Source organism: Crocuta crocuta, unplaced genomic scaffold (genome assembly GCF_008692635.1).
Source record: "Crocuta crocuta isolate KB4526 unplaced genomic scaffold, BGI_CrCroc_1.0 scaffold396, whole genome shotgun sequence".
NCBI lineage: Eukaryota > Metazoa > Chordata > Mammalia > Carnivora > Hyaenidae > Crocuta > Crocuta crocuta.
The window spans coordinates 1299405-1313730 of NW_027533259.1; the positions used below are offsets into that span (position 1 = coordinate 1299405).

The window sequence follows — 14326 nt, forward strand, 5'->3', positions numbered from 1 at the left end:
GGGGAGAGACACAGTATCTTAAGCAGGCTCCAGGTTCCAAGCTGTCAGCACAGAGCCCAACGCAGGGCTCAAACCCACATACTGTGAGATCATGACCTAAAGTCAGACACTTAACCACTGAGCCACCTAGGCACCTCTAAAAATCTTAAGTCTAAAACAAGTACACTTTAATTTCTAAGGGTTAACCTATAAATCTGCAAGAGACTAGAAAAATGAGTAAGAAAAAAATATTTCCATTTTTAAAACATGTATTTCTACAGCATTTGCCCCAGTCCTTTTAATCCCAGGACTTACAGTATTCAGTGATCAACTTCTTCCTCTACATACATTAATGTAAATAGAAAAACAAAAACAAAAACCTGGAAATGAAAGGACCAGTGCATAACAACTAGAGAGTTGAAGCTTAGGAAAAAAGCATCTTACTCTCAAGAATAAATTATATAATTAGTAGATCTAAGCCTCTATTACAAAAATTACTCAGATATACAAACTTCATTAACTTATTATCGGTGTTGTTCAAGACAATCTTTTTAAGTAGCCTGTCTTGAACAGGCATATGATCACTGAAAAACTGTACAATCAAGAGAAAAATAAAATGTCAAGAATGAAGTTGGTAGACACAGGTGCTATTACTGACCAGTACATTTACTATGAGATAGGCTACATCCACATTCACTTTCCAAATTACTTTTAAAGACCTTTCCATTTTTATAGATAGAAGACATTATGTATACACATAGGTTAAAAAAATAATAAACATGTACTGAGCTGATTGGCTACCCTTATAAAAGTCATTTGTATATAAAGAAACTGCTGTGTGAAGTAGGTGACTGAACTAGAAATACTTTCTCCAAATCCTTAATAAGCCATTAAATTTAGGAGAATCTCTTTTTTAGTCTCCATCATCACTCTAGATTAAATTTAAATGATAAATATTAGTTCCTCAGATATTCTCAAAGTAATTACACACTAAAAGAACTTTTGTCTTTTGGCACAATACCATGCCAATAAGATATGCCAGTTTCTACTTGGAATTCAAAAATAAAAAAGTTATTACATTAGTGTATAATTAATAAGTTACTGGTAACATACAGTAACCACGTTACAATACACCAAACTCTTACAGGCTAAAATGTGAAAACCACACAAACTGATCCCAGGGTTATTAGCCAACACAATCAGTTACTTCCCTTAGGAAATATGTGCAAGATCAGCAAGCCAAAATTAGTAGCACCATAATGCTTTCACATAGAGGGCATTCAATTATTTGCCATTGAATGAATCTAGTTTACAGTATTAACAGAAGGATGCTAAAGAAAAGGAGAATTTAAATTTCACAAGATTGAGGTTATTGGATTCTGATACATCGATGAGTCTATTCAATTCCATGGACATTTGAAATCTGTCATTTCAACTAGACAGAATCCTACCAACCCGAGCGGGCAAATCACAATTAGATTCGGAAACAGCGTTTTAATTATTTTTCTTTTGTATGTATGTGTGTGCATGGCTTATGTGTGTCTAGAAGTGGGCTTCACTGAGAATAACTGGAATTGAGGGGAGTATTAGTTTCCTACAGATGCAGCAACACATAACCACAAACAATTCTAGAGGCCAGAGTCTGAAATCAAGATGTCAGCATGAAACAGCATTTTTAGATTTCTAAGATACTGAATGGGGGAAAAAAATGCTAGAGAATATAGTAGGATTCATCTTATGAACTGAAAAAAAAAATCTGGATTTATATATGTATATATAAATAAAACAATAACTCAAAATTAGTTGGTTCAAAGTCAGTTAACCTGGAGAACCATTTAAAAGTTACATACACTTTATAAACACTGTATTTTTAATTTAAAATATCATTCATCAATATTTTAATGTCAAGCCAAAATGTTCTCTTTGAACATGGCTCTGTTAATTGAAATTTTGGGTTCTCATTCTTGTACAAACCCTATCTATAATGCGTCGTCTATAATTTTGGGGTTTAGATTATTTCAAGTTAACAAATTACTTAGACACCTGTGGAGCAATGTGAATGCAGATTCTCTTCTAGATTTGTATTTGTATTATTTTCCCCAATATTTTAGTTAGCTTACCCATACCTAACAACTTTCTTTAGCAATTAATGTGCCTTTAACAAGTTTTCCAAAGTAATTAACTTCGTTTGCATTTAAACAACAATTCTCAGGGATGCCTGGGTGGCTCAGTCAGTTAGCTTCAGACTCTTGATCTCAGCTGAGGTCTGAGCTGTCAGGATCCATGCTAATAGGAGCCTGCCTGAGATTCTCTCTACTCTCTGCTCCTCTCTGATCACACGTGTGTGCTCGCGCTCGCGCGCGCTCTCTCTCTCTCTCTCTCTCCCCAAATAAATACACTTAAAAAAAATAAACCATAATTCTCTTTTGCACTCATTTATCAATGGTTTAAGTTACAGCTAATAATATCAACACGAGACAAGTACAACAGGATTAGCCAATTTGGAAACAAACATATGACTATGAGGTTTGAACTCAACAAGTGGAAGCAGCACAGAGTAGTTTACATCATTCAACATGCAACTGGCATTAATATTTTTTAAATAAAGGATGCCTGGGTGGCTCAGTGGGTTAAGCGTCTGACTTTAGCTCAGGTAATGATCTCAAAGTTTGTGAGTTTGAGCCCCACGTCAGGCTCTGTACAAACAGCTCGGAGCCTGGAGCTTGCTTCAGATTCTCTCTCTCTCTCTCTCTCTCTCAAATAAGTAAATAAATAAATAAAACATGAATTTTTTAAAAAAATGTTTTTTAAATGAAGGTAAGAATTTTCTACAGTATCTACATAAAACACTTAAGAAAAAATACATAAGCTATAAATAGTGATCACCTCAGCGCTGATGTGAGAGACTAGGGATGGAGTCAGAAACTCTTTTCAAGAAACTATAACATAAACAGCTGGAGAGCTTACTAAGAACTGCATACATATTAACTCACTAAATCCTCAAAACGACTGTGTAAGTTAGGCTCTATAATTATCTCAATTTTGCAGATCAAGAAACTAAGGCACTAAAAGATAATTAACTTGCCCAAAGTCATTAGGCAATACAACCTGGTTTGGCTGTGGTTCTAGTATCTACTCAAGCCCTGTGCAATATTGCCGCTAAAGAAGTACTGTTTGAGCTCTTTTAATCAGCATACAACGCTTTCATAATCTTAAGAACTGGAGAGGATAAATAAGCACGTTTCAGTACGTCACTCCCCAAAGCAAATTTTTCAGCAACTTCCTCATGAAGTCCATAATCTTTTATCGTGGCATTCAAAGCTCACTGTAACTTCATCACAATTTATACTGCTAGAATTCTAATCCAAATAACATGTTAGTACTGGAAACCAAAAGATCACCTTGAATTGGGATGTACAGAAACACTAAACATAGAGAGTCTGTCACATGACATTGCACAAAGACCAGTATTCCCCTCACTCAGAGACTCTAAAAAATAGTGGCCTGGCTTCTCAAGAGTGCAGTCAGCATGGTTCCCTGGAAAAGTTTAAAGCATCAAGAATCATGACCTAAATTTTAATCCTTGATCAACCACTATCCAACTATATGACCTAAAGAAAATTATTTAACCTTCCTGGGATTTGGTCTAGTTGTAAAACAAAAGGGAAGAACTAGAACAGTATAAAAATTGCTGAGACTAGTAACTAAAATGCAAATTCAAGGCTCCACTAGATGTAATTTTTTTAAATTTATTTTTATTCCACTAGATGTAATTAAGAAGGTCTGGAATTGGGCCCAAGAATGTTTTAATAAGCACTCCACATAAATAATACATAGGATCCCCGGGCCACAATGAAAGATTTTCTCTTTCTCTCTCAAAAATAAATAAACTCTAAGAAAATAAAAACGTTAAAACTTTAATAGGGTGCTATTTTACATGTCCAGGATGGGGGTTGTGGCCTAAGAGAAAATCCTCAGTTTATGATAGGATTTGCTTTTGCACTTTTCACCCTGTACTTTTTTAAGACAATGGGTAAGATTTGGTAGTGCTAACTGAACTTTCATTCTCTTAAAACACAGATACAGTTGATTCAAATGAGTTTTAAATTAAACACCTACAAAATGCTAAGAATCAACTATATCATCTTATTAATCCTCCTTATTTGAAATATGATTACCTTAATTTTCTCACAAGGAAATTTCTTTTATGTTTTTATTTTATTTTTGAGAGAGAGACAGACTGCAAGCAGGGGAGGGGCAGAAAGAGAGGGAGACAGAGAATCTGAAGCAGGCTCCAGGCTCTCAGCTGTCAGCACCTAGCCTGACACAGGGCTCAAGTTTACAGACTGTGAGATCATGACCTGAGCCAAATTAGGATGCTTAACTAAGTCACCCATGTGCCCTGAAATTTTAACTTTTAAAAGATAGAATCTCATCTCTATCGCTATTCACAAGTCTCAAATTCTTCCTCTCCCACTGTCTCTGAAAATTTCCAAACAAATTAATAATTTTCATTCAAATCAGTAAAATATTCAAATCATCCAAATTCACAATATTTTGCTAAACACTATGCAAAACTGATACAAATATCACTAGAATGTAATTAAAGTTTGAATCAGTGTTTTCCCTGTTTCTTGTCCTTTCTTGTCCTTCTGAGCTTTTCTACAATGAGTATCGCATTTGTTCCAAAATCATGTACCACTTTGTCCTAAGAGATATAGATGTTTGATGTTCTGCTTTGTTAAGTGTACCATCTCACTAACCCTTTTCATTTTTTTAATTTTTTTAATGTTTTATTTTATTTTTAAGAGAGAGAGATAGACACAGTGTGAGCAGGGGAGGGTCAGAGAGAGAGGAAGACACAGAATCTGAAGCAGGCTCCAGGCTCTGAGCTAGCAGTCAGCACAGAGACCGAAGCGGGGCTCGAACCCACGAGTCATGAGATCATGACCTGAGCCCAAGTCAAAAGCTTAACCAACTGAGTCACCCAGGCGCCCCTCACTAACCCTTTTTAAAGGAGCAAACCTGGGAACACCTGGGTGGCTCAGTCAGTTGAGTGTCCAATTTTGGCTCAAGTCATGATCTCAAGGGTCATGAGTTAGAGCCCCGCATCAGGCTCTGCACTTTCAGCACAGAGTGGCTTCGGATCCTCTGTTCCCCTCTCTCTCTGGCCCTCCCCAGCTCATACATGTGTGCACACTCTTTCTTTCAAAAATAAATATTTAAAAATAAATAAATGAAAGAGCAAACTTGCATGTATGTTAAAAAAAGAATTTATCTCAATTTCAGAAAAAAATACTTTTCTTCAAAAGAATTACTTCAAGGATTTTTTTTTTTAACGGAGGAAGGAGAGTAACCACATAATTAAAATGTGTATTTTCAGTCTTGTCTTAGAAATCAAAGTGCTAGCATTGGTAGCAAACCATAAACCTAAACATAACTGTAACTCAAAGCTCATTTAGCAATAATTCTAAAAATTGAATAAGGAATTGGAATGCCATAATTTTTTAAAAATAATTTAACAGCCTAAGTACTTATTTTCTATATTCTGAATTTCAAATGAGATCAGCATTCAGAAAGCTATTTTAAATCCCATTTGTGTAGAAAACTGTGCAAAAATAGTATCAGATACTATCCAAATTACCTACACTTTCCTTTCTCAACTTTTTTTATCTGTTGTGATAACAAAAGTGATCCATATGTCTCAGAAAAACCAGAAGAGAAAACTCCACAATTCCAATTACCCAGACACAAATCACTGCTAAAAACTTCGGTGTATTTACAGCCACAAAGTAAAAACTTATTTGGCAAGAATCACTCAGAGACACTAAATCTAGGAAAGTCTGACAGGGAACAGAATATTTACACAACCTCAAAATATCTTCCCACAAATTACTTAATAATGGCAAAATGAGAAACAGTAACAACAGAAAACCAATTCAACACCTTAACCAAGCTATCAAAATGAACATACTGGTAAGAGGCAAACAAACATGATTTAAAAAACCCACATACTGCTTATCTATTTAATAGCCAAAAATGCAAAACCTGAATCTAATCACGAAGAAACTGGAGACAAACCCAATTGAGGGGCACTGTATAAATAGCTAGCCTGCCAATGTCATGAAAGACAGAGATCTGAGAAGTAAATGCAAACTGTGATCCTGAATTAACGACTGCACCAGAAAAAAAGGGCTAATAGGGGCACCTGGGTGACTCAGTCGGTTAAGTGCCAACTTCAGCTCAGGTCATGATCTCACAGTTCATGAGTTCAAGCCCCGTATCAGGGTCTGTGGTGACAGCTCAGAGCCTGGAGACTGCTTCAGATTCTGTATCTCCCTCTCTGCCCCTCCCCTGCTCATGCTGTCTCTCTCTCTCTCTCTCTCTCAAAAATAAACATTAAAATTTTTTTAAAAAGATTTAAAAAAGTGTAATAAAAGACATAATTGGGACAACTGATGAAAATGGAGTATGGACAACAGACTAAAGTATTACATCAATGCTAAATTTCCTAAATTTAACCACTCTGGTTACCTAAGAGAGGCTTGATCTTAAGAAATGCATATTTAAGGGGCACCTGGGTGGGTCAGTCAGTTAAGTATCTGACTTAGGCTCAGGTCATGACCTCACGGTTTGTGGATTCCAGCCCCGCGTCTGGCTCTGTGCTGACTGCCAGCTCAGAGCCTGAAGCCTGTTTCAGATTCTGTGTCTCCCTCTCTCTCTGACCCTCCCCTGCTCACGCTGTCTCTCTCTCTCTCTCTCTCTCTCTCACAAATAAAACATTTTAAAAAATGCATATTTAAGTATAAGAGGGCATCATATATGCAATCTAAGTAGTTATGAAATTTTTTAAATTCTTTACTTATTTTTTAAATTTACATCCAAGTTAGTTAGCATATAGTGCAACAATGATTTCACGAGTAGGTTCCTTAATGCCCCTTACCCATTTAACCCATCCCCCCCCACAACCCCTGCGTTTAAGATTTTTTTTGTTACATGTACAGAGAGAATAATAAAGCAAATGTGGCAAAAAGTTAAAAATCACGGGATATGAGTAAAAGGTATACGTTTTGTACCATCCATGTAACTTCTGTAAGCCTGAAATCATTTTAAAACAAAAAAGGGGTGCCAGGGTGCCTCGGTTAGGTGTCCGACTTCTACTCAGGTCATGATCTCATGGTTCTGAGTTTGAGCCCCGCATTGGGCTCTGTGCTGAAAACTCAGCATAGACTTTATGTCTCCCTCTCTCCCTGCCCTCCCCCACTGACATTCTCTCAAAAATAAATATTTTAAAAACTTAATTAAAACAAAAAACTTGGTAGTTTGGGAGTTATTCCTCAAGACATATATGCATATATTTATATATAATACTTGTATTTTTTTAAATTAAGAAGTGGAGGGGCGCCTGGGTGGCTCAGATGAGCGTCCAACTTCGACTCAGGCCATCCTCTCACAGCTAGTGAGTTCAAGCCTAGCACTGGGCTCTCTGCTGTCAGCATGGAGCCACTGTGGATCCTCTGTCTCCCTCTCTTTGGCCCTCCCCCACGCTGAAAATAAACGTTTAAAAGATACATTTAAAATAAATTAATTAAAAAGTGGAATCATCAGTTTGATACTAATTAGTTTTAGAGGCCCTCTCAAGTACAAATATTTGAACATCCCTGAAAAAAGGCAATTGTTCCACAATGAATTAGATGTCCATCTCTTACTCTCCATCCAAGCAAACTCCCCCACACCATAAATACCCACCCTACCACCATCTCCTTAACCAGTCACAGCTAATTAAAGGGATCAAGATAGAGCACAGTGGCTCACTGACACGCTGCCAATTCCTGTGAGGTCCAACTGTACTTTCCTCAAAAAAAGCTCTCTTGAGATTTCCCTATATAGTCTTATAACAAATCTTTTACTTAAGTTAGTTGGACTGATTTCTGTACCTTGCATCCAAACAAACCCTGAAACAGCAGCCTTTTAAGTAGAAATAAACAGTACAAGGGAAATAGGAGCTACTTAAATTCATCTTTTGTCTGTGCTTGGAAAATATGATTTTGCTGAGGGCTTAATGGTAAAGACGTAATAAGGCTGTCAATTCAGCCAATTATGCAGCTTCATTTAAAGAGAAGTAGCAGAAAAGCAAATAATTCAAAAGGAACAATCTTATTTTCTCAAGAAGAACTACTATGTATCAGACCAACCTCAGACCCCCATCAATTTATAGCTAATGAAGCAGAGTGCCACCATTCAAATCAGTCACATCAAGAATCTTCCCATCTTTTGCAACATCATTAAAGAGAAATGGGTTTTCAAATTCCTGAAACTTGTCTTTCTTTGAACGACATATAAAGCATGACAAGAGTAATTTAAGAGGTCTCTCTGTAAAATCAAAAATAGAAACTATTATGCTTATTAGTTTATGAAATAAGAAAAAGTATTAGGAAAGTTTATCTTCCTCAAAGTGTCTCGATATGTAAACTTTTGAAAAAGCAAAACTATTTTCTGACAATATCCTAAGCGATAATAGTTATTTCTTTTCACCACATTCCTCACTTTTTGCTAAGAACCATTGATACTAGGCTTTACATTGTTAGACCAGTGAGACAAGTGGGAAAACATTTAATCTTTAAATTTACTCAACTCAATTAGCAATAATTGTGCCTTGGATAAACCTCAGTGGCTACAATATTGCCACTGTGCAAAACTAAAAACTTACTTAACTCAAATAAGTTTAAAATAATTTATGGTAAATTTGGTTAAAGTCTAACTAAAAATTATGTTTTAAATGCCTTTTGAAAACAAAAGCCAAAATAGATTTAAGAATTAATAAATATTTTTCTCATCTCAACAAAATTTTAGGTAACATAATTATGTGAACTTGAACTTAAAAATTGTCTTATGAATACCTAAGCCATCTCAATCCCACTGTTCTATTACTTAATTTTATGCCAGAGGCTCAGACCTTAAATGCTGCAACCAAGTTAGCTATGACACAGGTGTGATTACTTAATGTTCTTTCTCAACAATAAACTTCAGGACCAAGATGTTTATTCCTTTGGATTAACTCTAAGCAAACATCTAAGAGTTGCTAGAAAATTCTCTCTTCTTTTGTGCAGAAAGCTGTACAAATCATTTTGTTTCTTAGGTCCTGTCTTAAACCCAGATATCACATTTGAGATAAGTTAAAAATGCAAAATATTTTAACTAAAAATAATAGACACGGAGTTACTCATTGAATTATTATATTATAGATTTATTTATGCATTTAAAGCCAGGTCTATTTTCATGGCATCTTAATTCAACACATCCAAAAAGATGTGACTGACCTGTTGCACTGAAAAGTCCAAGATCCCAAACAGCTTAGTTTTGTAAATAAATCATATTTTCCAATAAAACTGTAAAATTCACCTAATAATATAAAAATGGCTTTCCTAAAATATCTTAAAAATAAAATTTGATTTATGCTGTCTGAGGAAAAAAAACTGATTACATATTAATGAAAATACTTATCAAGTGAAATATAAGACCCACCTACTTTCTTGACTCTCACTTAAGTAAAAAGCCTCCATTTACTAATGGTTAACAAATAGTTCTCATACTCTTAAAGATACAAATAGCATCTAATTGACTAAACCTGAATCATCATCATTCGGTCATTTTATTTAGCACTTATCACAAACGCTTACAATAATAACAAAAAAATTCTTTTGGTTAATTCCTACCTCTCTATAAAATACTGTTTAATTGCAATAGCAAGATTTTTAATTAAATATGGTTACTTCTAATTTGGTGCACTAAACAACTGTTTTCAACCATAAATACTGCTCTTTCACATTAAATACATTTTTAGGTTACATATATTCTTTTAATATTAAAAAATAAGATTCTTCCCAACATTTGTACATTATGAAAGAGACAGTAAAAAAATTGTGAGCCACTCCAATTTCAAACCAGCCTAAAAGCTAACGTTTATACAGTAGCACCTAAAATAGTATCCTTGTTATTTTGCCAGTCAATATAAAAAAGTTACCATAAAATAAAAATAATTCCATAGTCAAGATTGACAAGTCTCCCTGAATACAAGTATTAAACGCTTATTCTAACATATAACAAAAAACGGTCCCTGATTATTCTGAATATATGAGACATGTTCGCTCAAATGAAAGCTTTAAACTCAAAAAATAATTGAGCACCTACTCTCTACCGTGAATAACTCCTTTGGAGATAAAAGCTAGTTATACACTGAAAAAATATTTTTTAGAAATAAACAGCATCGTTTATAAAATATTCCATCCTAACATTTCTTTAGCAGTTTTTGATAGCTCTTCAAAGTCCTTTTGGTTTTTCTCCATTTTAAACACACAATGACAGTACACATTAAAGTCCTAGAAGTAACTTCCAGAAAAGCAGAGCTGTTAAGATTTACATAACACACTTTAAAAAACAAAACCATAGATTTAAGAATTTGATGCATGAAATGGGTACATTATTCTTAAAAATAAGAAACCAACTTAAGAAGTTAGAATTTCACTAAAACCACTAAGGTATGTGTTAAAGGAAGAATTTCTCCTAACTTATTAATTGGCTTTTTCCCTCACTTCCTCATTTCAGATCCAAGAAGTCCTAGAGCTTGCTGTGGTATACATGGTAAAAATTCTCCGGCTGGAAGCTATAAGACCAACAAGCCAAAATTGTGAGAGAGTTATCAGAGATCTGAAGAGTTGAAGGGAAATGAAGGAGCCCTGTGAAGGTTCTAACTTAAATTGAGATCAAAGGGATCCTGTAACTTACACTGACAACAAAAGGGAAGTGTGATCAAAATATAGTCTCTAAAAATAAAATTTGCTCACCAATTACATTATGCTTTTCTACAAATCCACTTAAACAGATAAACACCTAATCCCTCAAACTCAGCTACCCTAAGAACAAAGACTATTTGACTAGTTTTCCCCCAAGAGACCAAATGTTTCAAAACTCACTCAGAAAAAATTATACTTAACCTTTCAAAAAACTGCCTCTACAATTCTAATGTAAAACACAGATGGTCAACTGCATATACATTAACAGAAACCAAACACTTTTAACCACGTTATTATAAAGTAACCATTTAAAACACAGTACAATATATTTTTTAAAGAATATAGCAAAAGAAACAAAATCCAAAGCAAAGAAGCAGGCTAGTGCGGAGAAAGCTTATAGAGTGAAAGCAGCTTTTCGTATAATTTCTATTTCTCTTCGTATAATTGTTATTGTTTATTTGAAGCCAAATAAGTCCAAATGCTTTGTGTGTCTAGAGCTGACCAAGGTCACTATCAAGAAAAAACAATGGGTGTATACACTGTTCCTTTCCATGGCTACACAAACCAAATTTCCCTAAGAGTATACTGATTTCCTACAATAGATAGTAGGTTTAAAGTACCAACCTCTTGAACCACAGATCCTAACTAGGTCGTCTATAAAATAAATGCACAATCTTTTCACAGCAGCTACGGATCTAGACTTATACGATTACTCGGAGCATGATACAAACAAGTAGTGACCCCAAATCCCTACACAAACTCTTCCACTACCCACTAACATTTCATTTTATAATAAAATATTCCAAAGATTCTAAGCATGGTTGTATACTGTCTTCCATGATGAAACTAAGGCAGTTATTGCTACAACTATTTTGTACAGCAGAAAACTAGTTCATATACGAACTTCATGATTCCCTTATTCCGTTGTAAATATTAGAGCAGAATTTACTGTGTAATAAAAGAATCATGAAAGGGTGTGTACTCTCCAACCTTTTCAAGAAGTACTAGATTGAAAGGCACTCATCTTTCAGTTATTCCACATCAGAATGGTCATTAAATGCCATTAATGGCCCACTGATAATCTTGCTGCTGAGTTCAGGCCAAAAAGATCAACCTCCCACTACAGAAATAAATTCTAATCATTCCCACTTTTAAAAATATTATTAAATGACAATATTTAATTTTCTGCTTCCATCTATAAGATTCTAAAATTAGCATAAAATGGATCCAAGACCCTATATTATGGTATGGCTTTTATTTAGTCTATTAAAACAGACTAAGTTCCACATCCCATAATAGGTAAATGGGTACAGGGCGGGGTATCAAGAACTAAAGCCTTACTTTTTTACTTACATAATTATGACTGTATGCTATAAAACAATTTTAAAAGGCAGCAAAGCATGAAGCTTCCCTTCATGAAATATACAAACTAGTTAGAAAGTGCATAAGGAATGCTTAAATATATGAGAAAAATGGATGCAAAACATAATAGTGGGAAGAACAAGCATCTCCACACCCAGTGAAGTAACAGGTTTAGGCTTGTTTGTACAGCTCCCTAAAAATTAATCTGAAAGAGTACAAAAACCAAAATTCACAAAACTGGTCAAGCGTTGGATGGGAACCATTACATTCTAAATTAAAACATATACTCACACAAAATGTTGCACTTACACACTTATCAAACATTTAACTTACTTTAGCACAGTGAATAAAAACCACTTGGATTAAACGAGCAGAAACTATTATTTGTCCCAAGTCATTTTTTTGAATATTTAAGTGCACCTATCTTAACTACTCAAATTTCTAAGGCAACCTGAGTGTTTTTATTTATTTTTTTTTTTGAAAGTGGTGTCATTTTATTTCCCTCTCAGGAAAAACCAACAAAATTAATCGACTAAAATACAGCATTGTAATTTGCAGTTAAACCAACACATTTTGGTAAACTATTTGGGAAAGAAAAGCAGCACAGTCTTTTCATGTAAACATAATAAGCCTGTAATATGCTGCAGACAAACGCACTGCATGGGGTGTGGAGGACCCGAGCTGATTAGATTACCACAACATCAGCCTGGGGCCGCCATTTTTAGAATCTGTAAAGGACAAAAGAGGGAAATTTCACTTTTTACTTCCCATCTCGGAAAATAAAGGAAAAAACGGGACTATTTTATAATTAGGTATTGATGTCTCCAGCCTAGAGTTGAATGCACCTCACTTAATTCTCTCCAAGGTCTCCAGAACTCCAACACCTTACGTTATTCACATCTCTACAAGGGGGAGAAATAGGCAAAAAAACCGGGATTTACTCCAAAGCGAACTCTGGCGATTTCTCTCTGACTTTAAATTGTATCATTCTTAAGACAGACCCCAGCAAGAACGGATCTCTACGGAACTGAGGCCAGGGGAAGAGAGCACTCCGGATTGTTTTTTCTCTCCCCCTCCCCCGTTTAGCACAGTGAACCGTTTGTTTCTCTTCTGTATCTGCTGCCACAGTGTTTGTGCCAATCCCTTGGTCAAAATAAGCTTTTCTGTAATGTGCCATATTGTGGATTCTAAGCCTCCAGTACAGTAAAGGACGGCGATAATGCAAGAGGAGTGGGGGAGGAGACTGAGAAGGCTGGGTACTGGGGTGACCACCTCAGGGGCGGGTTTACCCTCTCTCGGAGAGGATGAGGAGCTGTCTCGTTCTCCCACAAAGGGAGATAGAGACCCAGAGCGTCCTTCTAACCCCCTTCGTATTTAGCTGAAAATTATACCAGCGATTGCCAATGAAGAAAATGGGTGAAGAAAATGGGGCCTAAACGGCTTTTCAGCACCTGAACAAGATGCGGTCGAGGAAAGGGAGAGCTGGCAGCTCCTGGGACCACTTCGACACAAACCCTGCTAATAGTCACAAGCCTCCCTCCTCACCCAAGCGGCCTTAACCCGCTGCCAATGAGGAGTGCGCCCCCTCCCTAACTCCCACTCTCAAGGGGGTTTAACTGCCAGTTTCCCCTTTCCCCAACCCTAAAACCCGCCATAATGCTCCCTTTCCAGGGACAGGGAAGAGAAAGGATAAATTCGATTCAACCAAGCAACGTCTTGCCCCAGCCCAGACACCTGAGAGTCAACGTCGACTCCCCCCACACCCCCAGAAGGATAAAAATGAGAAAGCCCCCTCCCCCTTGAAACACGCGTCCCTCCACCCCACAAACCCCAAGAACTCCCAAGGAGACGACATGCACTCACCTGTGATGTTCACACACCAGACACCCGAACCCCGTTATCTGCTCGACCCCCGAGGAGTCTCTCCACACCTCCGCGAACAGACGACCTCCCGACAGCAGCCACTGCGGACACAGGACCCGGCTCCACACACCCCCTCCCCAAACAGCAGCGCGCAGCCTCTTCACCAGCAATCAAGGAGTAGGGGAGGGGGCACCCAAATAGTCAACAGGAACGCAGAGGCGACGGCAAGCTGCTCAGAGTGTCTGTGCCCCCTCTGTTGCCGCTCCCGAACTCAGGCACGGTCTCCGACTCGGCCCCCTGCGCCCGCTCAGTGTCACTGCCTCTTGCTC

The 14326-nt window shown here is 36.6% G+C and overlaps 1 protein-coding gene and 1 pseudogene across 1 annotated transcript in view; both read right to left on the reverse strand.

Moving 5' to 3' along the window:
- The window catches only part of KMT2E (lysine methyltransferase 2E (inactive)), a 99936-nt gene extending 85616 nt beyond the window's left edge, over positions 1 to 14320 (reverse strand). The window contains 1 exon segment of the mRNA XM_077746913.1: positions 13998 to 14320. The gene's annotated coding sequence lies outside the window, so the exon portion shown is untranslated.
- LOC144217435 (U4 spliceosomal RNA) lies at positions 8614 to 8679 on the reverse strand (annotated as a pseudogene).
- Positions 14321 to 14326: the final 6 nt, after the last annotated feature.